The sequence below is a fragment of the Anolis carolinensis genome, unplaced genomic scaffold (assembly GCF_035594765.1).
Source record: "Anolis carolinensis isolate JA03-04 unplaced genomic scaffold, rAnoCar3.1.pri scaffold_9, whole genome shotgun sequence".
Classification (NCBI taxonomy): domain Eukaryota; kingdom Metazoa; phylum Chordata; class Lepidosauria; order Squamata; family Dactyloidae; genus Anolis; species Anolis carolinensis.
Genome location: NW_026943820.1, coordinates 4,133,178 through 4,160,242, shown reverse-complemented (window position 1 = coordinate 4,160,242; position 27,065 = coordinate 4,133,178). Strand labels below are relative to the sequence as shown.

At 42.1% G+C, this 27,065-nt stretch overlaps 1 protein-coding gene across 7 annotated transcripts in view; it reads left to right on the top strand.

Moving 5' to 3' along the window:
• ankrd11 (ankyrin repeat domain containing 11) overlaps window positions 1–27,065 on the top strand; it is a 142,237-nt gene that overhangs the window by 53,404 nt on the left and 61,768 nt on the right. For 2 of the 7 annotated variants that reach the window (XM_062961795.1, XM_016997414.2), the window contains one exon: window positions 17,788–17,881. The exons of 4 other annotated variants lie outside the window; for them this stretch is intronic. The gene's annotated coding sequence lies outside the window, so the exon portion shown is untranslated. The remainder of the gene's footprint in view (window positions 1–17,787; window positions 17,882–27,065) is intronic. One more of the 7 variants, XM_062961798.1, reaches the window with a different exon arrangement.

Sequence of the window (27,065 nt, the reverse complement as noted above, 5' to 3'; positions counted from 1 at the left end):
GCTGTGCAAACTCAATGCTGGACTAGATGGACCTCTGGTCTGAGCCAGCCTGGCTTTTCTTTTAACATACATTTCATTCAGAAGAACAGCCCTGAGTAGCTCAAGCCACTTAGAGCCTGCTGTTTCCATGGCAAATTAGTCCTCTTTCTCCCATGCGACTTCTCCCATTGTATCAGTTCGAAAGCCCTCTCCCAATCCACCACCACAAAAAGTGGTTCTGAATTGCCATATAGAGAATTGGCTTTTATTTTCTAAAGATGTAAACCATAGACGTTTGTCTACATGCTGTTATTTCATGTGAAGAGATATCTAGGTCAGGCAGTTCCTGTTTCTCAGAGTACAAAACAGACATCTGTGTACCAGCAGTGATGCATTGGATTAGGAGAAAGTTCATGTGCTTGTGCAAAGAAGGCTGCCAAATATTCACCAGTCTGTTATTTTGCAGAAGTCTGCAATGAGTTTTAGTGCAAATTTGGTATTCCATCTTTTATGAACAGAAATGGCAGACTGTTGATACAAAGCCTCATTGGCCTACAGACCAGAGAAGCTAACAGAATGACTTACATTAATTGTTTGGGGATCTTTGCAGAGCTTTTAAAATTGGTGTTTGATAAACTTTTACTTCTGCAAAAGCATTACATTCAGACTGTAACTTCTGTAGCTGGTACTGGCTAGTCCTGTTTCATAAGTGACCTCTATCAATAGTGTAGCCTTTTTGCTGTTTGGAGCCAATACGTTTGATGGTTTGGACAATGGTTCCAAAAAGTTGATATTAAAATCTCCATGGTCTTCAAAATTAGGGGAGGGAAGGCTCCCCATTTGCAACACACATTACTGTGGCCTTTAATGATGCACCTGGCAGAGGTGTGTTTTGTTTCCTACCAGGAGTTGTAGGTAGATTGGATGATCTGGAGGCTGTGGCTTTCTCTGGTTCTTTTTTGGCTTTAACTGGAATATTGCATTCAGTTCTGGATGCCCCATTTGAAGAATAATGTGGGCAATTTGGGACAAGTTGAGAAAAGGGCAACAAGCATGTGAGAACAAAGTGTATGAAGAAAAGTTGAAAATATTCCTCCTGGCGAAAGAGAAATCTGAAGAGTGACACAATGGTCCTATTTAAAAACTTCAAGGGAAAGAAACAGGCCAGCTTGTTTGCTTTCCCAGATAGTACTACCAGATTTAATGGTTTGAAGATTTTGATTGGACATTGGAAGAAGCGTCTTGACAGTAATGGAGAGTCTGTTTTATGGGAGGAATCTCAATGCTAAGTTCCTGATTTGGGTGGACATATACTTTGTGTATGACCTTGTTATTCCCATATTGAGGCCAGACCCTGGTTTCCGTTTCTTGTTGCAATGAATTCATGTACTGTTCTCTACAGCAGCCTCAACATTGATTCTTCAGAGTAGAAGAAGGTGGTGTTAATCATGAACTTCCTCACAGTGTTTCCCATTCATCCATTCCTTTCTTAGTGTTGGAAAGATGGAGAAAGAGAAATTAACTTGAGAAAAACCTTAATCTGTGTTGTCAAATAATGCATGCTTCTATCTCATCATGTTTAGAGACGTGAAAGCATTTTTTTTCTATTTTCATAAGGCTCCATTGATATCCCTCTGATTAATAAGCAATTGGTGCTCAAAACATTTCTAAAAGCAGCTTAGCAGAAAGGCTATCCTCTCAACTTCAACCCTAGGCTTTGTTTTTTTGGGGGGGGGGGGGGGGTTTAAAAATGAAGGGGGAAATCAAACGTTTATTATTATTATTGAAAAAACAAGCTTGACTGCAATGCTTTGTATTCTGAATGGATTGTAAATGCTGTTCTGTATTCAGTCTTTGCTTGCAAGGGAGAAGCAGGAAGTGTGCAAAGTCACACTTGGATGTTTTCCTGTCCTTCCGTTCATTGCTTGAGGAGCTGCTGGGCAGTGGGTGCCTGGCATGAGGACATTGGCTAAAAATAGCCAATTGCACAACCTTCAGGCCTATTTTTTTCTATCATACGTTTACCAGGAGTGCCACAGCCCTGAAATGAGTATCCTGCATAATTTTTTTACCTGGTGACCCAGCAGGACGGTGGACATTTTAGCACTGCTTGAATTTGTTTCTTTTGATTTGCTTTATGGAGCTTCCCTTCTTCACAGTTGCTGGTACTTGAAGTTGTATATAAATTCATATTTTAGGGAGCATCTGTACTGTAAAGTGAATGCAGTCTGTTAAAGGAATCCCAGCTCCAACTTGATGGTGGCGTTGGTGTCAGGGGTTGGATTCCCAGCTCCATGTGGAGGGTGGTGTCACTGGCGGCGTCCAGTGTGTGGAGAGGGAGGGGGAGGGACAGGCGGCCAGAGCATTAGCGGATGTCGAAGGAGCTGGAATGAGAAGCTTTTGTGCCATTAATAACCGTTTTGGCTGGCCGCCAAGGCTCCGAGTGTGGGATTAGCCTGAACAATCAAGACTGCAGGATCAAAACAAGGAGGCAGGAACAGCGAGGTCACACCGCTGCCATCTGCGTTGCTGCTGCCGCAGTGCTGGGAAGGAGGGAGGGAGGGAAAGGATGGAGAACTATGGGGGCAGGGAATGTGCTGCACCGGGATATGCAGCTCTACAAAGCAACCCGGCTCTCTCTTCCGTGTGTGTGTCTGTGTGTGTGGAAACACACACACAATGTATGTAGAAAGGTAACAGGCACACCTCTGTGTGCGTGAGAGAAAGACCAGGCTTCTCTCAGGGTTCCAACTTCCTCCTGCGTCTCCCCACAGACCTCCAAAATGTTCCTGCAAAGGAAAGAGTGCCCAAGGAAAGCTGCCAATCGTCTATTTCCAACATTTAGCCTTTTAAAGACGATGACGTATATCATCAAGGCTCACACACTCCTGTCTTTCAATGTTTTGTTTGCAACAGCAAAGATAGTTGGCCCCTGATTGTTGGCCCATTTGTGTTCCACATGTGTTTGTCTTTAGGAAAAAGGAGAAGGTATAACACACCGCTCATGACTGGATTTTGAGGGAATTAATTTGAAAGAGAAGAATACATAGCATGTCTCTCCTGACTGGATTTTCAAGGGATTGTTTTGAAAGAAAAGAGGACATAGCATATCTTTCATGTGAAGATGTTGAGGTTGTTATTTTGAAAGAGAATCAGAGAATCATAGAGTTGGAAGAGACCACACGGGCCATCTAGTCCAACCCCCTGCCATGCAGGAAAAGCACAAAGTACCCCTGACAGATGGCCATCCAGCCTCTGTTTAAAAACCTGCAAAGAAGGCGCTTCTACCACACTTAAGTGGAATCTCCATTTCTGTAATTTGAACCCATTACTCCAAGTCCTAGTCTCCAGGGCAGCAGAAAGCAAGCCTACTCCCACTTCCTTATGACATACTTTCAGATATTTAAACATGGCTATCATATCTCCTCTCAACTTTCTCTTCTACAGGCTAGACATCCCCAGCTCTTTAAGCTGCTCCTCAGAGGGATTCATGGTATCCGGACCTTTGATTATTTTAATTGTCTTCCTCTGGACACGTTCCAGCTTGTCAATATCTTTCTTGAATTGTGATATTCTGGTGTTCAGGGTCCTAATGAAATACGCCTAACTGATTGTGGGAAGGGATCGGGGGAGTGGAACACATCTAGATGCTGTTTCAATTGAGTTTTGTGTTCTGAAGGTCCACCCAGACAGACATTGTCTGGAGCAGATGGACACAGATCATTGTTTGCTTGTGCCCCCCCCCCCCCAAGTATTCATTGACAGAGTGCATCAAATGATTTGCATTGTATCATGTACCTCTGGATATCTCTAAAGAGTGCACCATGGTTATAAATATGGGGTCCAAAATCTCATGACTGAGTCTCTCTCTCTTATTGCTAAAAATATTCCTGTCTAGTGCAGTTTACTCTCCAGCATTCTTTTGTCTGACTGCCTTTGAATGCCCTAATTGAAGTGGGGTGGACGGCAATGTGCCTTCGTTGAATTGATGGATTCCATTGTAAACGGCAAAGAAGGGAAACAAGACTGCTTCAGTTTGCAGCACCACCACATTTTACTTACTTACTAAGGCGTTCTCTATTAATTCTTTATTTGTTCCCTGCAAGAGACATCTAAAAATATCTGACACATTTTACAATGCTTTTTCAGGGGGCTGCAGGAGAATGAAGATAATAACGTGTGCTTTTGTGGGTTTGCCTTCCTAGTGTAGTTGGAAGTGCTGCCATCTCATAAATAGTGGGAAGATGAAGCCTCATGTAGACCAAAATGCAAATAACTGTTTGAAATTGTCTAATGATTAGTTTTTTTTTGTTCTGAAGTGCATTTATGGTTTTTTAAAAAAATATAACTATTAGTCTATATTGCTATAGTAAGTAAGTAAACCTTTATTACGGTCAATGATCAGCTCATACTATATTGCTATATAAATTTTAAAATTACATTATTCTGCTTCATCTTATTTAATTTTCTTTACATCCTTATTTCTTTTTAGACACCTGCTTAGTACATAGAGGGGGAATTATTTTTATTGGTAGAAGTTTGATATTTTAATGTACTTTCTTATATTGAGGAGCCTTATGTTTGCACCACATTGGGACTGAGACTGTTGGGTTTTTTTTCGGGCTATATGTTTGTATGTCCTGGATTTTAAAAGCACTTCTGTTTGGGTGTTACTCTGGCATGTGCTTTGAGGAAGCTGTTCTTTGCAGCCGATCCTTCTTGAAGGAGCCAGATTTGTGTGTGTAGCAGTAACTGAAACAAACAATTCTTGCACTTCCTGTTTACCCTGAATGGTATGACCAGCTCTCCAAAGCTGTAAAGCGATTTCCATGGTGTGCATGAATCCTCGCCATAGTTGTTTGAGCCCAGAATATATGAGACCAATGAGGGACCAAGCAAGCAAAAGACTTTCAGGATGCAGTGGGGCTGGCAGATATCCTCTCACTGGAGCATTGGAGGAAAGCTTACCCCTTTTTGGAGAATCAGAGGATTACCACCCCAAGGGCAGTCTATTGCCCTCTTCCTACAGCCTTCTGACTAAATTTACCCTAGCTCTAACACACATAACCTTTTAAGGGCTTCATGAGCAACGTCCCCAAATCCAAGATGTGTCTCAGTATTGCAAGCAGGTTTGTTGGACAGTCAGATTGGCAGAGGTGTAATATAACAGCCTGTGAGCCGCTGAATATCTGCATTTTGGTCAAGGGAGTTTGGTCAAGTGTTTTTGTTGAGTGGCAGCATTATGTGAAACTTCAGGTGTGTACCTTGGAAACAACAAGAAGTTTTTGTTATTAATAATAATTTTTGAAGGCAGATCTTGTTTTAAGTGGCCACATTGCTTTTCCGGATGGAAAAGAAAACAGTTTCATGCCCCCATATTCCTGATTTGAAGTAACACACAGGGTAACTGTGGAAAGCCCCTCAAAAACACCTTTTCTGGTAAAACTGCAGCAAACATAGCCACCATTCCCTCTTCATAGAACTTTCCTGGCTGGTAAACCAACCTTGGCATTTCACAGATGAACAAATAGTACAGGAGCCTCTGCAATGCTTTTATTTTGCCACCTTTTCAGAAAGCCTCAGTTTTAAGTTTCCGTGATCCCTCTTCTAAGCAAGAGGTGTTTTATATCTGTTTGGCAGTGAGAGCAAAACAAGCAGAAAAATTTTCAGGTCTCTGGGATAAGTGCAGTGAAGCGAGCTCTATCGCACACCCGCTGTGTGCGCTCAGTTACCAAAGTTCTTCCTTTCCCCGCCCCCACACCCAGAGACATCACTCTGCATAGCAGCCAGCTCAGTACTGCAGCGTTGAGCAGCAGCAGAGAGTAATTCTGCCCTATCAGCAGCCATCCCAAGTCCTTGCTTGTTTGTATTTTAACCTTCCACTGTCTGGCTGGAAGGAGATGGGAATGGGCGGATTGAAGGGGGTATGGTGTCCCTCCAGGATTGTTTGGCTGTGTCCTCATTGTGCTGCACATTCATTTAGAGGAACTGGATCTCCCTTTGTTTGCTGCAGCAGAGGGGCCATGAGGAGCAGCTGGCCGAATTGCTGGGTTCATTTCAGACGCTGGGTTCTCTGCAGCTTTGTCTGCTGGCCAAAAAGCAGTCGGATTACGTTCCTGGAATAGTTTCATTACAACTTTGTGCTGAAGCCTTGTCCTAGGCCTTCAGGGAGAGAGGAAAGACCTAAGAGGAAAGCTTTTCAGTATCTACAACACCACTCTTCTGTATGAGAGAAGCTGATCCTGATTTGTGATGACCATCTACTGATCTGAAGAAAGGATAATGCTACTGACACTTCTTAATTGCCTCCTTAGTCCAGTGACAACAACTTCATCTTCACAACTGCAACAAACTTGTATTTGGTGGGGTACAACATAGTTAACATACATAGATAAAAAGACCATTCAAACACATAGACCTAAGATTACAACATATTAAAAACTAGCTTAGCTACCCAGTGATGCCCAGGTTAGGTATTTTGTAATGATAAATATTAGAAATTATCATTGTTTGCTTTTAGATTTTATGAATGGTTCCATTAGAAAATGGTTGTGGGTAAATTACAACTCCCATCATCATCTGTCATTGCCCCCAAACTGCACCAATAGTAAAAGTTGGCCATGGGAGGTATGTAGGCCAAGTTTGGTCCAGAGCCATCATTGATGGACAGTGTTCTCTGGAACTTCTCCAGTAATTTCTGCTCATCGTGGCGGCTCTATACTCCAAGTTTGATCCAAATTCAAATCTGTTTTTGTGGGAGTTGCAAGCCTCTCTGAAAGCGTGAGCTGTCTTGGAAAATACATACATCTATACATAGATCCATAGATCCATACAAACATATTTTCACTTATATAGAGAGACAGCTTGTTCACAATGATACCGTCCTCTCGAAAGAAGTGCTGTTCTTGCCTTTGTACACACTGCCTGAGGAACCTGTGTGCCTCTCCTCAGGGACCAGTCAAGGGGATGCATCAAAATTGCAAATGTTGTGAAGGTTGCCCATTCTTGTAGCTGCATGTTTTATCCGGAACTGGATAAAACACTGGATTTGAGTTGACTTCAGGCTTTTGGAGTCAACCCTACCCTGTACCACCCCACCCTACCTGCTGCACCAAAGAAACACACGTTTTGCCAGCCTTCCATGGGCTTTGCCTGGTCCGGAGATTGCCTTCAGCCTGGTCCTTTGGGATTCCTTGCTTGCTTTGGGTTGGTGTTCGTGGAAAGGCCTGCTATCTGCAGGACACTCCCCACTGCTATCCCCTGGTACTTTATCTTGGCTTGTTATTAGGTGGGTTGCCATTGGTGCTGTAGGAGCTTTCTGGTGAGGATGGAGCTAGAATTTCCCAACTTGAAACACTGCTGTGATTTTCTTACTGTTTCTCTGCAACTCAAGCTCCTAAGTAAGGAAATGTTTAGGCTTTTGCCACATCAATTTAACTTAGAAATCAGGGGGAAATATACAATTATTGTACTGATAGGTTGGCCAAAACTCTGCTGGAAACGAAATACTTGCATAACTTCTTAGAGAGCATGGGACAACAAAACAGCAAGGACTGGGGAAGTCAACTCATATTTTAAAAGTATAACTGCTACCTGATGATTTATCTTGTGTAGGAACAGGCCTTCTCCATGTCTCAGGGAGAGATTTCCATCCAGACTGCTGCTTTGGATGCAGAACTAGTGGGGCCTGGGGTAGTGAGTGATGCAGTTGATTTTAAATAGTTGTTTGTATGTTATTGGCAGCAAATTAGCTTTGACTTATGAAGACGCAATGAATGAGAGACCTCCAAAGCACCTTGCACTTCCTTGCTCTTTTTGTAATTTCTAGATTGCAGTTTCCATTTTGATTTACAGCTGTGCTTAGAAAAGTCCCGACTATTTTGAGGTGTTTTAGGGGGGATAGCACTATCTTATAGTACTTCCCCTTTGGATACTGAAACTGCTGTATTTTCCCTGTTCATCTTCGCAGTAACATGCAACTCTGCATTTGGTCTCTTTGCTGCTGCTCTGAATACTTTCCCTTGGGTCTAAAATTTTCCATACTTTCAGGTCAGTGGCTCACTCAGGCAGTTCGTGCCAGATTTGTGAAATCTCTCAGTGAGGTAACTGGAAAATATTTTCCATTTTAAATGTAAGATTAAGCTGCCTAACAACTAAGAGGGGGCTGGACCGACTGAGCCAATGTCTACATTGCTCTTAAATACTACATTTAGAAACTCTACTGAGTTCTGTGTTTGGCTGGGTAGATAAATAAATATCAAAAAATAAAATACTACATTTTTTTCCACTCAAGGCCTGAAATCTGTTGTTAGTCCCAACTCACTTTGACCCATTGAATCAGTGGGCTTTATTATTGGGTTGACATATCATTTAACAATTGAGTTAATGAGTCCAGCCTAGTTGGAACTCATCAAGATGGTAATAGTTAAAGCTCAGTCTTATCCCAAGCATGCTAGTTGAATTGTACTTTTAAAATGAACTAATGGTTCTAAAAGCAGTTAGGTACATACTTGTCTTTCAGTATGCGAATAAAAAATGACGGAGGAATATAGAAGTTTATGTCTAGTTGTAAAAGGATTATGAACATTTGTTTAAAGTTGACTTTAAAAAGATTAAAAAAGAAATTGTCCTGGGAAAAATAGCTCCAAGTGTTATATAAAGCATACCAATCCCCACAGAGATGTGAGTGAGGGCTAAATGAATCTGTTTTAAATATTTCTGTTTTAAAAACATTTGTGTAACGTTTACGATTTAGTGTGATAAACTGTGCCCCAAAATGTATTTGTTAGTCCAATTCATCAAGTCCTTAGATTCAGTAACACTTGGATCTTGGTCTCATTGATTCAGTGGTCTACTGTGGTTGGTATGATCCAGTTAATTTCTTCTAAGGAGTGTTGTATCTTACACACAACTGATTTTCTCCTTATTATCCGTATTTTCAGTACATTAATACGGATTTTTTCTGTATTAATGTACTGATGCAGCATCCACAATGTAGGAAATTATCTATTGTTGTGTCATACATTAATAGCAGGAAGGTAATTTTGAAAAAAATGCAAGAACGGTACTCCTAGATGTATAAAACTACTCTGTAGAGTTGGAAAATGCCCTTTCGTGATCAGATTTGGATCAAGGAATGTTGCTGTTGTGTTTCTTCAAGTTGTTTCTGACTTACAATAACTTAAGGTAAACTTACTAGGGGTTCTCTTGGCAAGGTTTGTTCAGAGCAGGGTTACCTTTGCCTTCCTCTGAGGCTGAGAAAGTGTGACCAGTAAGTTTCCATCGCTTAGCCATGTCTCCCCTCTTACTCCTCAGCAGCAAATCTTTTCTGTTAGAATGATGGATGAAATGTTTTTAAAGACACATTCGTGTGTTTACTTCCCCACATATATTTCTTCAAAACATTGTAACAGGAAGACTTCTCTATCTGACTCTGCAATATCTGATCATGGCAATTCTGGCCCTCAATTTTCCTTTCTCACTTCTCCTAATGAGAATAAGTACATTATATCTGCTTGACACTATGGAGAATTAACGGAGGCAAACTAATGTTCCTTGTTTTACTAATATTGATGGTGTCTTCTGTTTTTATTGCATTTTGCTAGTTCCTAATAAACTGGCAAAACTCAAGACATTACTTACCGTTCAGGATTTTATACCTCCATTTTTAATGGAAACTATTTAAAAGAGTACTTCCAGATTGAATAATCTGTCTTTTTATTATTCCAGATATAATCCCATGCCAGGCCAAATTATACAGAACAAATTCTGTGTTCCCAAAATTGCATGAATTCTTGCAGTTGTAATAGGTGCTACTATTGCATTTCCCCTGTTTTTTTTCAAAAAGTTCCACTTTTTAATAAAACTGGCTTCTGCATTTCCAGAAATACAAAATCTCTGGAGATCTGAGAATTTACATTGCCTCAGAATTGCACTCTCTCATTAAGAGCGGTCACGCTGAAGTCATGGAAGCCAAAGTTAACATTTAAATTCACCTCCATGTCTCTTAATTTCATTCGGTCTGCTCTGAGTAAGTCTGTGTAAAAAGCTATTTCTTTATCCAGGCTTTGGTTTTCCGATTTCCATTGCTCAGATAACACTGTAATCTGCCAGGAGGTAGTCTGCTGTAATTTCTTCTGGTTTGTAATTTTGTGTGGTTGAAGGAATATTTCTTTGCTGATGTTGTTACCACAATGTTTTTTCCTGGAATTGTGTCTCCCTGTGTGCTTTCAAGCCGCCTATTGCTTTATGGCCACCCCCTGAATTTCATAGGGTTACTTAGAGGTGGTTAGCCAGAATGTGTACTGAAAGATTTTTGTCCTACAATGAATATGGCAATATTCATGCCAAAGTTGGGGTGCCCCCCCCCCGCCCCATGTGAAGTTTGCATCTCTTTTTCTTATACAGTGCTCTCGCCTGTACTTATTAACCTTTGAAATGCAAATTTCCCAGTGATTACTCTTGCCTTAGAAAGGTTTGCAAGTACCCAAGGGTCAGGAAAATGTTAATTACAGAATGGCAGGCCTGCCCCAGTTTGTAAATTGGTAACCTCTGCTACACCAGTTATGGTTGGCCTCCTTTTTATTTTCGAAGCAGCAGTGGCAAGCATTCTGTCCTCATTTATAATGACTGTGAAACAGAAATCAGGCTTTTTGATGTTAAAATTATGTTGGGGCCAGAAAGGAAGGGAGTAAAGGTACAACACAACATTATGGAGAAGTTTCACGTGATCAGTGTTTAAATCTTCAGATTGTTGAATATGTGATAGAAATGTGTAGAAAAGCAGAGAGAGAAGAGAATCAGAATAGTTAGTTACAGAATTTGTTACTCAACTGTGCTTTGAGATTGAATGGGCACATAATCTGGTTATTATGGTCATGTGAAAATACAAATGCATGCAGCCTGCTTGGTTAAAATGCTTTCAGGCTATTAAGGAAAAGGAAGCCCAAAGCCTGTTGATGATTAGAAAGTATTATAATTTGCAACTAGCAGGTAAATCTGGAGGATTAGCTATTTCATAGGCATTTCCATAAAGAAAGGTGCTGCTTGGAATAAAAGATATAGCTCTTCAGGCTTGGATTTGGGAAGGGTCATAGTCATTACTGCCAGAAGGGTAGATCTTTGTTTGTCAAAAATAAGAGCTGGTGATTAGTCATAAAGTAATACTGTCAACCTCAGAGGAAGGCAAAGGAAAGCCCCTCTGAACAAATCCTGCCAAGAAAACCCAGCAAAAGGGTCGCCTTAGGGCCGCCACAAGTCTAAACGACTTGGAGGCACACGATAATATTGTGAAAAACCAAAGCTTGCAGCTGAAGAAGTTAAGCTGCCTGCATTTCTAGGCTGGTATTTTTAAACCTAACGTTCACAAACAAAGCTGAAATGTTTCTAAAAGGCTGCCAAAGTGCAATGCTGGAGAGAGCATTTGTAAAAGCATATGGTATAATTCCTTGGTAATGGAGTAGCTCAGAAATGAGAGCCCAAGTTTTGTAGAGTGGAGGTTGGTCCAGGAAAAAAGAAGTAAGGGATGTGGGTTTTAAAAAAGGAGACTTTAGAAACTCCACTCCTCCTGCTGCCCTCTGGCAACGGGTTGGACAGCTAGCCTCCCTCTTTACTTGCACACCCTTTATTGACATCTAGCTTTCTTTCCCGGAGTGAACCGTAGGCAAAGTGGCTCATATTAAACATGGGCTTGTCAAAAGGCTATATTGCGTTTGGAAAAAAATGATTATGAAACACAACAAACTCAAATGACGGAAAGCCATCAATTGAGTAAACATAGCATGCACTCAGTATTACGGTGAAACAATCAATGAACATCAAAACCATAAAAGTAGGCAAGGGTTTGCCTATGTTGTTGCCCAGCAGTTACTATTGACTCTAGATTTAGGAGGAAAATTCAGAGTTGTTTGGCAGCTGAGGAGCAAGCTGTTTGAGGGGGGAAAACAGATCTTTCCCGCTTGTTTGTGTGTGTGTAAATCTGGGAGTTGGGAGTAAGGGGAGCCTGAATTTAAGGTGAAGAGTCAAACCAATTGATCCATGCAGGGAATTGTCAAAGGAAGGGCTTATTTTTCCTCATCTACACACCCTTGAAGAGAGGCAATGTAGGGTGGAGGGCGGGGAGAGGGTAGGCCCTTGGACTCCAGGCTCCCTTTGTCTATGGAAACCCAATTGGGTGCACTGGGCAAGTCACTCTCTCTCAACCTCAGAGAAAGGCTATGGATCTTCTGAGTCAGTCTTGCCAAGAAAACCCCATGATAGCTTCACCTTAGGATGGCCATAAGCTGGAAATGATTTGAAGGCTCATAACAACAGCAGCAGCAACTCCTTTTCAGGATGTAAAAAGCATATCTGCCCTTGCCATCTTCACTGAACCCCAAACGTGTATTACAAAATCTGTCATCATCGCTGCACCACTGCAGTATCTGTATTGTCCTAGGAGGCCGGATTTATGTCCCTGGACAAAAGTTTTGAGGCCCTTTGTTAAGATCAAGATGTGCTGCATTTTGAAAGAGTGTGAATGCCCATCCTTTACTTCTAGACAGCCTTACTTCTTTCATTGTCCCACATAGGTTTTTGCTTTGGGGTCTGTTATATCTGTTTCTCCCCTTGCTCTGCTCAAGCCTTTTGCCTTTGGCCAAAGGGTGGCCCTTCATGGTTAATATTTTGATGTCAAATGTTGTCTTTCCCCATTAATGGAAGGTTAATTACAAGGCTGTGTATTTCATTTGCTTGATTCCCATTAATGTAAACATTGACGTAGTGGTTTAATTTGCCTTCTCTGAGCCCAGCTCCTGCTTGCCTTTGGTGCCCTGGGCTGTGAGCAGCGAAAGGGTGCGATTTCCAATGAACCGTTCAAGATGCTTGTCATGACACTCCCTTTCTTTGGTCCAAGTGAATCCAAATCTGGATCCCTGTGTATGGGATGCATGAGAATAGGTTCTCCTTGCATGAGTAGCGTGACTCATCCCTGTAAGAGAAAACAGCGAGTTAAGCATAATAAACTGCCAAAAGAAGTGGAGCTGTGGAGCCACTTCAAACACATTATGGTTCTGAATGTTAAATTTTCCTATTAGTGAGATGGTTGATACCTCCAGTGGACTTGGTGCTGCATCAGGTCCTTGCTTAATCATAGGCACAATTGACTGGTTGTTAGCAGAAGGGGAATTATATGACTTTTCTTGGAGGGTTGTTGTGCTAAAAATGCTTTATAAATGACTAATTAAGATTCCGCTAAGCACAGTGTCGTTTCCTTCAATGTTCGGTTACCTCTTTCCAGACTGCTGCCTGGGGAACGAGGGAGGCCATTCTGCTGTTTATTTCTACAGTGCGCTTGTTTGTTAATGCACTGATGGAGGGAAGGACGCTGGTAACTTGTTGCCATGTTATATATACATACACACACACACACACACACACACAAATTATTCTTTGTGAAGTTGTTGCATAGCGATGTGAAACTGTAGGAGAACAAACATCAGTCTCTAAAATTAGTGATAATTTCAAGGTGGATGGAGAAGAGTTCTGCAGATATTGTGGCCTCCTAAAAAGACAAATGAATGGGTCCTCAAGCAAATCCAAGTCTAAACATTCCCTAGAAGTCAACACGACTGAACTGAGACTTGGACTTGTCATGAGAAGACACAACTCAGTAGAAAAAAATCATACTTGGAAAGTTAGAAGGTAGTAGCAAGAGAGGAAAGTTGTATTATAGATATCTAGTCTCAGCCAAGGAAGCTATGGCTGCCCTGAGCTGCAAAACCTGAGCAGGGCAATTGAGGAGAGAGGGACTTGGAGGTCTCTCCTTCATGGGATTGCCATAAGTCGAAGTCAACCTGAAGGCAGATAGCAACAACAAATGATTAAGAGGATTGTAAATGGTCTGCTCTTTATCTCCAGATCCATGTTAGGAAGGAATCCTAATGATGGATTACTACCAGTCACTGGCGGTACTAGTGAGCTCGAGAAGTCCTGAGGTTCTTTTCTGCAGCATCAGCTGTGAATTTGCAAACATTCCCTGTGCAAATGCCTTTCCTGGGTTCTCTCTTTGAATTGATCTGGAGCTATTAGAAGGTGTCTTGTCTAAACGTCTTCTGTCTGTCCTTTTGACAAAAGTGTCAATCTCGGCTCTTGCATTTTGTCTTCATTGGCTGTTCCTCTGTCTTTTGCTTAGTTGATTCACCTAATAAGACTATTTTGGGTTATTGCTTTTGATTTTGGACTTTCCAGTATCACAAAAGAAAACTGTTCTGTGTGTGAGCTTGTTGAGTACTTTGTTCAAGAAAGCATTGCATTAATGTGTTCTTTCTCAAATGGCCCGTTAAGACTGCAGGAATGAATCTTTCTTGTTGACCGCCTTGTCAGCTTTTACTGAAAGATGGAGGCTCATGGTTAAGCCTTCTTCTGCCTGCGGATTCAGAAAGGTGGCATAACATTTAGAGTCACACTGGCATCTTTTCTCCTCTATAAATGAAAGATTATGACTGTAGCAACTCATAATCTGTTCACAGAAATTATCCTCCTGGCCCCAAACTGCTGCAAACTTGGTTTTAACAATTTCTTCTAACACTCTCAGTGAATCTGTGCCGGCATTAATAGATCACATATAAAAACAAGTTGCCAAGAAACAGAATGTGAGAAGAAGGTTTTATTTGAAAAGGCCTTTATTGACAAAATTATTATTAATACATTTTTTTCAAAGTCTGGATAGATCCAGCATCTACTGCAGCAAGGACCTTTTAAAAATCTCAATGCAAAATATATTTTACCATATGTAAAATGCATTTGTGTAGTTGCACGCCCTGCTAGACACTGAGTGGGCATCAGGGTATTGGAAGTCCCAGTGCTATTTATTATTTAAAGGCAGTGAAATTACATTGCAGATAAGGAGAGCACAAAGTAGAGAGGAGCAATGATGTAATGGGCGTCCGCACTCCGGTGGCTGTGAGAGCCTCTCTGTACATTAGTGGGTTGGCGAGAGGGTGGTTGCTCCGATCAATTATTTATAGTCTTCTGGCACTCGGCCTAGAGAGGGTCACAGCGCTGAAAGCTAACTTTATCTTCATTGTTCCCAGCCTCCTGCCCAGCTGTCACTCGGCTCCCTAATTTAATACACTTTGAGAGTGATGTAAAAGGAAGCAAGGCTTCTGTGAAGTGTTGTCCATCACTTAATGGTCAAAGACTCATAATTTTTAATCTCATTCCAGGGGCAATACTCTACATATTTTTGTCAGCTTTGTTTGCAGCAAACTTCACCAAAATTTCTGACCAGGGGTTGCTGAAAACTGCAGCTTGCCCTTTGTTTCACGTTTGCATATTTAAGTATGTCTCAGTGAAAGGCCAGAGAAGGAGGCAGCTGCACTGCTGAGGTTCACTGTTATGCTAACTGAGTATCAGATGCAGGGCAGTGGACATGCATGCTAAGTTTCTGGAGGGATGGAGATCAATGGAGAGCATCAGCCAGGCAGCCCTGCAGCCTCCAGATCCCGAGGCAGAAAGGAATATATGTTACCTTGCTCAGATTCAATGAGGTTATTATGCTCATCCTTTCTGCTGAGCAGTGTAGTTGTGGCTTTGACAATTAAGGGCTTCACAAACACAAACTAGAGAAGTTTTGTTTGTAGCGTGACTTGTGCCCAAAATGATTTGATGGGCTTGTACAGCAGAAAACAGATTTCATGTATTTTTCTATTCTGAGACCCACTTTCCCCCAATGTAAACATCTCTAAAAATGGGATGTGTCTTAGAATCCCAGTTGCGTGTATATGTGTATGTGTGTATACACACACACACTCTCTCTCTCTTTTTCTCTATCGGTGTTACTGACATTAGTGTGCATGTTCCAATTGATAGTGTCTTAGAATGAATAGCCTTGTTCTATACTGCCTTCTGTTTAATGCCTTAATGAGTCATCTTTGAAGTAGGTTATTTTGTACACAAGACTGGTTTGTCTTTGTGAAGACTGGCAATTTTTACGACATATATTTGTTCTTGATTCCAACTTGTGCTTACCATATCCTAGGGTCTGCCTGACAAGAAAATAAGATGAGGTTTGCCATTGCTCTGAGGCAGTAACTGAGAGGGTGTGACTTCCATAAGGTCACTCACTGGATCAGGTTTGGTGTTTCCCAAGCCCTGGTTTAACATTCAAACCTCTACTTGGTTTTAGGGTCTGTTTTATTTGTCTTTCGTTTCTCACATGTAGAAAAAAGCCCCAAGGCAGTGCTTGAACCCCAATATTCCACCTTAGAATGAGCCCAGAAGAAAGCAATGCCTGTGTCAAAATACAAGCCGGGCGTATTTCTAGAAACACATTTTCTTGAAGTTGACATGTATGAAACACACATTCATGCTCAGTTAAAGCATTAAAAATCTTTTGATCTTTGAGCAGGAGATGGTGAATGTCAAAAACGCTCCTGTTCTCACTGTTCTGGGATTATGCAGCATACACCTCCCGTTCCCTCAAATATATCCAAGAATTATATACTTGCAAGCATACAAAGTCTTATCATACTTTCCGGTGTAGTCATTATCATGATGCACCAGAAAAGAATGGTGTCCGGCTGTCTCTGCAGTGGATTATTTTCCATGAGTGAAAATGCACCTTCCTTGGTATCTGTGATGACTCATGGGCCATGTAGTCCCGTTCCTGGTACTATTGAGGCAGATGAAGAGGAAAACTTGGGTTTCCCACCGTTTCAGCCAGAATTGGAGCCCTTGCACCTGCAAGATGTTTGCCCACAAGAAGTCAGCCAAACAAGCCTTGAGCAGAAATCTCCCCCATTTTCTCGCCGGGATTATTATAATCAAGATAGGGGCGCTCGAGAGGCGACTCGCTGGAGCGCCAGGATAGCTGCCAGACAATTAGCTGATTAAGTCTGCTTCCCTTGGGAAACTTTAAGGAGTCATGCATCTGGACACAGTATAGGTTTCGTTTCTTGTTCCCCAGAGAAAGTGTTCCTTGGCGGGAAAACAAGATCCTATATAGGTGTTTGCCCGCAAAGGAATCCTTGCGGAGTCAATTCGTCGATTTGAGGAGTGAGATCGTGTGTAGACTTCGTACTCCAGTTCCCAGTTCCCGGATCAAGTTTCCTGCCCAGCCTTGTACCATGGACTTCTATGGACTCAGTTCTTGATTCATGTTTGCCTTGTTTCCAGTTTGATCTTGCCAAGTTTCAAGTCTTGCCTTGCCTTGCGTTTTAAACCACGGACCTTGCTTCTCAGTCTCAAGCCTTGTTTTCCAGTTTCCTTCGGATTTACCTTAAGCCTCAAAGACTATGGACAGTTCCCCACACTATTGCTTGCCAAATAGTGTGTGTTTCGGTGAAGTGGATTATAACTTTGGACTTTAATATCACATATTGGACATTGTTTTCCTGGACTATATTTGACCTTTCCTGAAAGGTCTACTTCTGAACTATATTCTTCACTTGTTTTTATTGACTTTATATATTCCTTTAATAAAGATATTAGATAGATTCTGGCCTCTGCGCATGGTTATTGGTGCTCTGCAGCCTGGGTCCTGACAGTATCCCCTCAGATCATGGGGCATGAATGAGGCCTCCAAACACTCTTTAGGGGTTAATATGAGATAAATGAAAGTACGTATGTGAAGGATGTCTTCCAGCAAAATGACACTGCCTTTGACATCTCTTTGGCATGCAAACTGTCATCTTTGCAGAGCAGATTTAGCTTTCAAGTCCACTGAGTGCCAAGGCTCTAAGTGTATGGTACTGCTTAAAATATGTTTTTAAGCACTATAAAATCCTATTAAGGAATCCCCCTTCTTTCTTCCTTTCCTTGCCCCCTCAGACATTTGGTATAGAGAAACATGAAGGAAAGCAGAAGCTTATTCGACCGACAGAGGCATAACTTAAAGGGAGGAAAAAACCCAGGGAAAATGTAGGTCAGAATAAAATTGAATTAAATAAACAAAACAAAGGGAAGTGTATGATCGTTCTGTTGTGTTCTGATGGATGATGCTGAGTAGAAAGTGCTCTAAATGGGCACAAGATTCATGAAGTCAAGTTGGCATAAGTATATAAGAAGTCTTTTCAGGCTGTTTTCCTGTATGTTCCCACTGACCTTCTTGCCTATCCTTCTCTGTCAAATGAAGATTGGCAGCAACTCTTCCCTCTGAATAGTCAGTTCATAAGTATTAACCAGCATATTGAAAGTTAGTGGATGTATTTATTACTAGCAGAAGCTTCATTATAGGAAAAGGTGTGTAAAACGAAAGGGGTGGGTCTGGACCATTGTCTTCTCAGATATGAGAAATTCCATGTATTTATTTCTAAATTTCCAAAAAAAATGCGAATAGTATTGAATGTGAGCATTGAGTTAGTTGGTTGAAGCTGTGAGTGCAGGACCTGTAGATTCAGAGAAATGTCTGTATGTGAGTTTTATGGCTAAAAAGATGAGGCTAAATGTTTAGCCTATATTTTAAGCTAATGTTTAAATGTGTTTTAACATTTTTTTAAAGCTTGTCTTGTTTTTAGCCTTTGTTTCACACGAGAAGAAAGATATTAAATAAATAATACACCTATGGAGTATTGAATTACTTTGAAGTTCTGGCCAGAATTTTAGGTGCTGGAGGGTGGAGTGGTGAGCAGTTACCTCTCTTACTTGTTTTCCTTGTGTTCTGCTTTGTTTGTTTGCTTGCAGCTTTTGGTCTGCCTGAAGCAAGCTTGCTATTTTTAAAGCTGCAGGTAATTTGCACAAGAATCTTCTGAGCCCAGGCTGCTTTATCCTGTCATTATACACGGAAGGGTGCTGAATGGAAGAGGGGCGCTCAAGCAAGTTTGCATGCGTTGAATTGCTGGGTGCATCTTCACCGCGTGGGTTTGTGGTCTTGGCCAAGCTCCAGGCTCCTCCTCCACGCCATTCTCCTCTGTTTACAGCGTTCTTTAGGGAATCAGCTGATGCCTCCTCGGCAGCGCAGATGGTTGGAGCGGTTGCTAAGGTGATTAGTTGCAGAATGCATCACCTACGCAGCCCTCTGGAAAGGCAGGTGGAGAAGAGAAGGCCCTTCTTGGCGTGGCGGCAGCAACCATTCCCATACCAGTGGGCCTCTCAGCCTATATAATATCAAATAAATAAATAAAGCAAGCAAGCAAGCAAGCTCCCTGATTTTGCCAGGCCTCATAGCTTTGAGTGGAAGTGTCTCTGGTTGCTCCCTGTTTCACAATTGCAAGCCTTCTTTTACATTTCTGCCTGCTATCAACATCTCTTATATGTTTTGAGCTGAAAGCAGTGTTTCCCAAACTTTGATCCTTCAGAATGCTTCCAGAATCCCTGTCTGATGGCCAGCTGGCCAGTCTACTGGGAGTTGGAGTCCAAAACATCTGGAGGACTAAAGTTTGGAAACCATTGGCTAAAAGCATTGTGCCAAATGGTGTCCTTCAGCCATTAAATATCAGTGCAGTGCTCTGGGAGTTCACAAGCATAGTGTTGCTATTGTTCCTGTATCAGAGACGGATTGTTGAAGTAAGTGAAATGCTGGCAATGAAGCACTGGGTTTGACCTCAAGACATCATGTTCCATGGCTTACTATATTGCTTTTATTTGGACACTATATACCAGGGTTTCTCAGCGCTGAGCTGAAAGGCAGCCTCCCCCGGATAGTTGCCTGCCCAATCATAGTCGTTTTGCCGCTTGGGCTTGCAGATTCTGGCGTGTCTTGTTCTGTTAAAAGGAATCCTGGTCTGTGTTCTGCAAGCCTGCTCCTTTCTGGCAGGAACGAAAGCCATTTATCTTTCACCACCCTCCCTTTTAAAATATGGAGCTGTATCCAATTGCTTTTTTACACCGCAGCTGAGATTCTATTAACGCGCACCCTCCAGACTTTTTAGTAAAGGAAGAGAATGGCTTTTATTCATAACAAGGAAGCCGTGAAATACAATAAACCCAACCCACAGCCTCCACTGAGCTTTGGCAAACAAATTACTCTTTGACAGCACCATAGGCAAGCCTCCCTCTTGAGGTAAGCAAACTAAAACAAGATTTCCTTCAAGACCTGGGTAATCATTAGCTTCATTTAAGAAGAGACTCTGTCCCCATCCATACAACATAAGGGATTTTGTTTTCACAAACAGATATGTGTTAAGTTACTACATTTGAGGATGGCAGTGGCCTGTGTGTCAACCTCTGCCCTCATTCATAGTAAAATAAAGTTAAAGCAGGTTAGTTATCAAGGTCCCATGCGTTAAGACTAGGTTTAGAAGCCAGATGGACTTCTTGGCCACTGCTGAACTGTTTTGTTTCCTCCTTCTTCATGATCTTATCTGGGACCAGTCCTTCTTCAAGTAAAATCTAAATTACTGCACAAAATTCCAACAGTCATTATTGGCATTTCCCCCTTCCCTCGCTAATTGAATCGCTTCTATAACTAGAAAGGCAGAGTTGAGCATTGCTTCTCATGACTCCATGTTCAAAAGCAATGGGCAGTGTACAGGTTGGGTTGAGGATGCCCCCATGTATGAGCCAGACTTAGGTGGTTTTTGAGTTCTTCCATCAGGTTTGCCTCACACTGGCAACAGAAATCATCAAGACAATTGTCAAGCTGAAGATAATTAAAGGAATTGATAAGGGAGAGTGATAAGTAAAGGAAATATTAAATTGAAGAAAGGAAAATGAGAATGCAGGAGTGAGAAGATGTGTGAGCAAATGGCCAGCTTTGGAGGAGAGGTTGCCAAACAAGTCCTAAAGTGACATGAAAAGGAGGAACGAAATGAAGAGAGGGATCCCAGTTTCTCTCCCTACAGAGCAGTAAAACCGTTTGCCCACTTGCTTCATGGTGACATGTACAGACGGAGTGAATAGTTTGGGTTCCTGAGTGCAAATGGGCTCTTTTGGCTGATTCAGCAGACTCTGCAAATCAAGACAAAGGGTTGAAGGCCAACTGTCCTCTTTCATCTTCCTCTAGCTCCCCCAAAGCAGAGCTCCACTTCTGTGCCCCAGTGATTGGTGTGAGTGAAATTAGCTAGAGGAGAAAATGGGAATCCCCAGATTAGGTGCTGTTTCAGCATTCACTGAATTCATCCAGCCAAGAGTCCATTCTAGATTTAATTGTACTGGATTAAATTATAGGCTCTTCTGGTGATGTAACAGTTGTCTTCCTGTACTAAGCATTGTTTTTCCTGCATTGTAGGTTATGTTTTAGAAGACCCATGTGGTTGTGTGTCTTGTATGTAAAAGAACTGCTTTGAATGCTTTTTTATTATGATAAACATCCAGGGCAGTGGCACCCGTGCTCTTTAAACCCACCCTACCTCTTGGCCTTTACTTAAAAGTCTATAGACTTTGCTCTTTGCCCATACAGTTTCCCTAAACAGAGTCAGGTTTATTTGCAGGTGGAAAGGACATGTGCTTACTTTCACATAAAGTGAAAGAGCTTGTTAGACTATTAAGCAAGGAGCCCCAGTGGCGAAGTGTGTTAAAGCGCTGAGCTGCTGAACTTGCAGACCGAAAGGTCCCAGGTTCAAATCCTGGGAGCGGAGTGAGCGCCCGCTGTTGCTTCAGCTTCTGCCAACCTAGCAGTTCGAAAACATGCCAATGTGAGTAGATCAATAGGTACCGCTCTGGCGGGAAGGTAACAGTGCTCCATGCAGTCATGCCGGCCACATGACCTTGGAGGTGTCTACGGACAACGCCAGCTCTTCAGCTTAGAAATGGAGATGAGCACCAACCCCCTGAGTCAGACATGACTGGACTTAACGTCAGGGGAAACCTTTACCTTTTCGACTATTAAGCATCTGCTGAAATTTCTAATGGACACGACTAGGCTCTCCGGAGAATCCATGCTGTGTGCCTAGACCCTGGTATTTTAGCAGGAAAGGAGCTGATGTCATTTGCAAGAAGCAAAAGCAGATGGAGTAGTATCAAGTGTCAGAACCTGCTTAAAGAGGGCAAGATCAGGATTGCATTGAAGATTGGCTTTCTTCTGTTGGAAAACTGATTTTCTAAAGGGAGGGAGGATTCCAACAAAGCACTCGATTTTGTTTGCTTTTAGGGATATTCAGCTGCTTTTGGAGGCCGATGTCAGCTAAGCAGTGTTCAGGACAATTTTGGCAATGATCTGCATTCCAAGACCCTTTATTGAAAATGTGAATTTGCTCCTTGTAGAACCAAGGAGGCTAAACTTGTTAAAGGGTGAGACAGCAGCCACCACAACCAGCTTTCCGAATTAGTCTAGGAATTGACCAGTTTTCTCCTTTGATAATTATATTTCATTGGTTTCAGTTTCCCATTATGAGCTCAGAAAAATAGTTATTTTCCAGTACCCACTTCACTGCCGCAAAAGGAAAATGGTGTTTCTTCAGGACAGAGCTGGCGGTGTTTCAGATTAGATCACTGTGCCTACCTGGGATCCTCCATTGCTTAAATGCCTGTTGTTGATCAGCAGAGATCACCTTAGAGACAGGAGCGAAGGCAGGAAAATAGGTCAGTGCACTGTGTCATCCCTTCCTTGCCAGGCTGATGCCGAACCTCCCTCGCACTTTTTCTCCCTGCTCTTCTTCATCTCCATTCTCTATTCTCTCTCTGCCTGCCTCCCTGCCCCCTTCCCCACTTCTCCTGTCACACACTACAAAGATGTTCCCATGGCTTAGAGAGTATGAATAGAGGGTGCGAAGCAGCAGCAGGGCTTTGTTCTCCTCTGAAGGCAGGGAACAAAACAAAAATGGTGGCCTCTCGGTGGAAGGGTGAAAGGATCGGAGATAATTGACATGCAGATGTTCGTCACTGGAGCATTGGTGTTCCTGTTCAGGGAGAAATAAACAGAAAGGAGCAGAGCTCTTTCTTATCTCCCAACAGATCTCAACATGTTTTGTAGCTGTACGTGTCGGGGCAACATGCGTGATACAATCCCAGCATATCCTCTTATAACCCCATAAGTATTTTCAGACTGGGACTGGTCCAGGGCCACCCAGGGAGCTTCATGGAAGTGTTTCTCCACTATCCCATCACACTTCCAGACAAAACACCACTGCATTTGTTTCGTCAGTGAGGCTTCAATGGGAGATGTGTTTATGTCTTGACTTTTGCTCTTTTGTTTGAAAAATGGCTTCCCCAGTCCAAAAAAATGACCAAAACCAGTTATTTGAAACCCAGGTTTATGTGTTGTCTCATAATCTAGGCTTCTGTTTGAGGTTACTGTTCAAGTCCTGGAAATTTCCTTTCAAGCCATATAGATGTCAGGGTTGTTGTGTGTTTTCCAGCCTGTATAGCCATGTTCCAGAAGTATTTTCTCCTGACATTTTGCCCACATCTATTGCAGGCATCCTCAGATATACCTCACCACCTCTGAGGATGCCTACCATAGATGTGGGCAAAACGTCAGAAGAAAATTCTTCTGGAACGTGGCCATACAGCTCAGAAAACACATAACAACCCTGTGATTCCGGCAATGAAAGCCTTCAACAACATATAGATGTCTTTTAAGAGCCTTGCACCCACTGTGCGGCTTCCCAATACCTTAGCCCTGACTACTCTCAAAGGTAGTAGTGTCTTCTCTGTTGTCATGCTCTTAGTAATGCCCTGTTTCCATTGCAGTTATTTGGTGCGTGTTATATTTGGCCTCATTCTTTGGAGTTTTCATCTTGCATATTTTATTGATCTGTGCCCTTTTTCTTGTCTTACTGTGAGCTGCTTCATGTGCCTCATAGTGAGGCAGGGCATAAATGTTTAAAATAAGATGAATAATATTGGAGTCTTCACCTCACTAGAGGAATGTCCTTGACTTGAAATCTGAGAATATGTCGCTTAGTTCTGCCTTCCCCAACATGGCATCTTCTAGGTATTTTGTACTGTGCTTCCTATCATCCTCAATCTGGATTATGTCAGCTTGGGGAAGACTGGACTAGGAAGCAGGGGTACTTCCATTTCATTTCTTGCACGTGTCTTAAAGATGTCTGTCAACTTATGAATTTCAGATGATTTTCTTAGGCAAGGAATCATCAGAGATGTTCTGCCAGCTCCTTCCTCTGAAATATCACCTACTGGACCTAGTATTCATTGGCAGTCTCTTATCCAAGTAGTAACTAGGGCTGAATCTGCTTAAATCTTACTGATGAAACTCTGTTTAATGCTTTCCCAAAGTCCCTTCCTGCCAAAAACAGCATCTAGTGATGCCCAAATAGTTACAGTGTAGTACTGAATTCTGAATCCATACATGAAATTACTTCACTCAGCAACCGATGGAAATGTGATTGCCATTCTCCTCTTTGATTGGGAAAAATGAGATACCGTAACTGGTCACACCAGTCTTTCAGCGAGCCTGGTCACCAGCGTGTTTTGTTCGAAATTATTAGAGTTCCAGTGAGTAGATAAGAGCACTCTGCAGCAAGCAGTAATACATTTTATTATTTTCCTGCGTGGGTGTGTTAATGCTGTAAGCAGCAGAAGCAGAACTCATGGGTTAGAAGTGGGCTTTGCTGTTAATGAAAAATAAGAGAAAATGCACCGCCAGCAGCCTTATTTTGACACAGGCAGGGTATAACGGCCAGCTAAAATAGTTACCACTTCTGTGATGCAAAATCGCAACTTGCTTCCTTTTGGCGGGGTAGGGGTGGGGGTGGGCGCTGAACTAGCTTTTTTCTTATTTTCTTTCCTGCAGAGAGAGAGGCTGGTTGAATGACAGCCTGCTGTAGCCCCACCATATTTGCATTTGATTCTTTTATTTTTGGTAGGGAAGGGTCATGTCTCTCCAAGAAACGTTGTTCATTCTCCTAAAGTAGTGCAAATCATCCGTGTGTTTGTAGTACTCATTGATTAAATAACAGGTGTATCTGTAACGGGAAGGAGAAAGAGTAATATTTCATAATGTTGAAAGGATTGTTTTTAATTTGAAGCATATTTAGCAACATCTGATAAGTGTAAATGTTCTGCAGTAATTCTTGGATAAGTAAACAGCAAACCTGAGAAGGAAGAGAGGCAAAGGACCTACGTGGATGACATGGCTCTGGAGCAGAACTTGTGCCTGTACCTCTTTATTGGGCCTGCTATTTCCATGCATTTAACCTCCTTCTCTGGTTAATCATTGCTGGACTGTACCTTTGTGCCAGGTCTTTGTTGGCCTTTCTCACGAGGTGCAAAAGGAGATAACGTAATCGGTTTGCTCACTTCAGAGAGGCATGAAGCAGGCTTTGGCCACGTTACCAGGAAACTGTAGGTGAATATGTTTACCTGGTGGTTTAAACACATTTTCTCTAGCTACTAAACAGAGTATTAATTTACTAATTTGTGACTAACACTTCTAGGTTTTTATTGTTCACAATTCTAGGCCAGTTTTCAAATTAAAAATTTCCCCAAAGTGGCTTCAGCTGGGAGGTAATAGGTAGCGTCATAGTCATCTCTGTAGCTATCTCTCACCCAGTGCATTTGGAAAGCACCCTGAAGTAACATCATTGCCAGTAGATTCGACCAAAGGCTGTTCATGATAATACTGCCTAGAATGATATGTTGGAAGCAAAAGAGTGTTTGATAACCCTTTGTTTGAGAAGCAACCATCATGAGTCCTTTCTGCCTCAAGAAGACTGACACAGCATTAGGGACTCTTCTACCAAAGTTGAACAACTTTCTTTTGTTTACCTACCCTTTTATCCAAAATATATCACCTACATAAAATTAAAGTAAGTTTTTACCTTTCTTAAAAACCAGAGTATTTTCTCTTCTAGCCTATATCTAGCATTTGCTACACTGCTCTCTACTCTGCTATAGGTAAAGCTAAAGGTTTTCCCCTGACATTAAGTTTAGTGCCCTACTCTGGGGGTTGGTACTCATCTCCATTTCTAAGCTGAAGAGCTAGGTTGTCCATAGGCGTCTCCAAAGTCATGTGGCCGGCATGACTGCATGAAGTGCAGCTATAGTTGCCTAATATTCCTATATTATTTAAGTCTGATCACAGTCTCATCTGTCTCTTCCTCCCAAAAACTCTCAATTCTGTATGTATTTCAACCCAATTTGGATAATAATAATTCTTGCATGTATTATACTCTCAGAATCCTCTCCTGGGTAGGGATTGCACAATTCTTCCAGACAAGAAACTAAAAGAGTTCAGAAATCCACTCTTGGGATTGTGAGCATTTCTGAAAGCATAACACTGTGAATGCACAGTATATGCCCCATGGTGTGTCCCCCCCCCCCCCCCGTTAGTAGTCTGTTGGGAGTTTTGAAGGAAGTCGAAATGTTTCTAGCTTTGAATTGTGTACAAATGGAGGATTGGACTCAGGAGATTAGAAAAATGGAGCATTCCACAGCTAGATTTCAAGAGAGTCTACCAATATTGAACAGACAAAAAGCAATGCCACACTAAGTGGTAGTGATATTAAAATGCATTGATTTGATGTACAAAGCCCAGACAAAAGAGCTGTGTTTTAGTTTTGGTAGTAATAATGCTTTGAAATGATTGTCTGGAAGCTTCCTCAGATACTTGAAGGAAGAAGTATGATTTGAAATCTGTTTCGTTATAATTCAAATTCCCCAGAATGTGAGCACCGGCAGTTGTCCCAGTACCAGAAGTTGAACATTTGGGCTTTCTGTTGAAAGAGCTTCAGCAGGCTCATAAACTACATTAAGACGGCTACCTTTTTAGGAGAACTGGTGGGAAGAGAGGGTGATGAAATATGGGGCGGTGTTTCCACAGCATAGTGCTCAGAAATGTGCCGCCTCTTTGCCAAAATCCTGCTGTCGCAGAGGGCTCTTTTGCTGTCTCATTGCCTGGTTTCACATTGAGGGGAGGGATCTCTCTCTCTCTCTCTTGCAAGGCTGCTGCTCCACAGAGATTCCTATCTCCTTCTCAGGGATGAAACAGGCTCATTGAGATTCCAAGCTGCCTTTCAGTCCATTTCAGACGACATGTGATCCTCCTTATCTCCAAAAGAAATACGAGAGGCAGCTTTTTAGGTGCAAGAAGAGTATCAGAGTAGGACAGTACAAACCCTATAAATATACAGAGCAGTTGTGTGTTTGTGTGTGTGTTTGTGTGTGAGAGAGAGAGGGGGAGGGAAGAAGAGAGAGAGAGAGAGAGAGAGAGAGAGAGAGAGAGAGAGAGAGAGAGAGAGAGAGAGATGTGCATTATCAGGAATCTGCAT